The sequence below is a fragment of the Lipotes vexillifer genome, unplaced genomic scaffold, assembly GCF_000442215.2.
Source record: "Lipotes vexillifer unplaced genomic scaffold, Lipotes_vexillifer_v1.1 scaffold1237, whole genome shotgun sequence".
NCBI lineage: Eukaryota > Metazoa > Chordata > Mammalia > Artiodactyla > Lipotidae > Lipotes > Lipotes vexillifer.
This window is the reverse complement of record NW_006771447.1, coordinates 248,733-250,360: the sequence shown is the minus strand read 5'-3', so window position 1 is coordinate 250,360 and position 1,628 is coordinate 248,733. Positions and strand designations below refer to the sequence as shown.

At 42.0% G+C, this 1,628-nt stretch overlaps 1 protein-coding gene across 2 annotated transcripts in view; it reads right to left on the bottom strand.

Annotated features, from left to right (window-relative positions):
- The window catches only part of WASHC2A (WASH complex subunit 2A), a 57,353-nt gene that overhangs the window by 28,275 nt on the left and 27,450 nt on the right, over positions 1-1,628 (bottom strand). The gene's annotated exons all lie outside the window — the stretch shown is intronic.

Genomic DNA, 1,628 nt, shown 5'->3' with positions numbered 1-1,628 from the left:
AAAAAGGGCGGTGTTAAAAAAAAAAAAAAAAAAAAAGTAGTAGTAAACCAAAACAAAGAACAAAAACAAATTTCAACATCACTGTTTTGGACCCTTGACTAATATCTTCCTTGGTGTTAGGGGAAAAAAAAGGCTTTCCATTACCTTAAACACCTCCCCAAAATGATTCCACAAGGTAAACTTTAGCTCCACACTTGAGATATAAAGGGAGGAGTAAATATTCAATCCTTTTGGTCCAAAGCTCTTCCTAGACTGCATTGTTTTACTTCTCCTTGCCTAAAAACCTCGACAATATCCAATAAAAACAATCTGTGATGGTACACATAGGACAAAGCCTGTGGTGGTGGATTTAAACCTGTCTGCAAATTCATTTACACTCCTACCACCAGGAAGTGGAGTTGGTGTCCCCTGCCCTTGAACTTGGGCAGGCCTTTGTACTGCCTCAACCAACAGAATGTGGTAGAAGTGACAACGCTGACTTCTGAGGCTAGGTTACAAAAAACAGTACAGACATACCTCGTTTTATGGTGCGTCACTTTATTGTGTTTCACAGATATTGCATTTTCCACAGATTCAAAGTTTGTGGCAACCCTGTCTCAAGCAAGTCTGTCAACAACATTTTTCCTACAGCATTTGCTCACTTTGTTTCTCTGTCAAATTTTGGTAATTCTTGCACTATTTCAAACCCTCCACCAGCAAAGATTATGACTTGCTGAAGGCTCAGATGATGGTTAGCATTTTTTAGCAATAAAGTATTTTTTAATTAAGGTATATACATTTTTTTTTAGACATAATGCTATTGCACACTTAATAGACTACAGTATAGTATAAACGTAACTTTTATATGCACTGGGAAACCAAAAAATTCATGTGACTCACTTTACTGAGATATTCGTATTATTATGGTGTCTGGAACCAAACCCGCAGTATCTCCCAGGTACACCTGTACAGCCTCTGTGCAGCTCTCTTGGGAATCTCACTTTGAAGCCTTGAGGCAACACCCTAAGAAGTCCAGCTTCCCTGAAGCTGCCATGCTGGGAGACCACACAGAGACAGAGAGGGACCTCCCAAGAGCTCCAGCTGTTCGAGTCTTTCCCACCCAGGCACCAGACACATGAGTGAGATGACTCTCAGCCTGGCCACCTTCAGACTGGAACCACATGAGAGACCCTAAGTGAAAAATGCCTGGCTGAGCCCAGTCAACTTCTACAACCATAAGAGGTAATAAAACTTATTGGTGTTTTAAGCCACATAGTTTTGGAGTGATCTGTTTCATAGTAATAAATAATGAGAACACCTTTTGAGTCACTGAAATTGCTCACATTTGGTTTTTTCACTTAGTCAACAACTCCCTGACAGCTCACCAAATACCAAGCACTAGTCTAGGTGTTAAGGACACAAGCAGGAAACACACCGTCCTGCCCTTATGGAGCTTACTCTAGCTGGGACATAGACAGTGAACAAGCAGACATGAAGTGTCACATGGCAATACATACTGTGGGGACAATAAAACAGAAGAGGGGCTAAGGAGCACAGTGTGATGTGTGCGGGTGGGCTTGCTATTGTGCAAAGGGCTGTCGCAGGAGACCTCGCAGGGAACTGGAAAAAGTGAGGAAGTGGGCTATCCG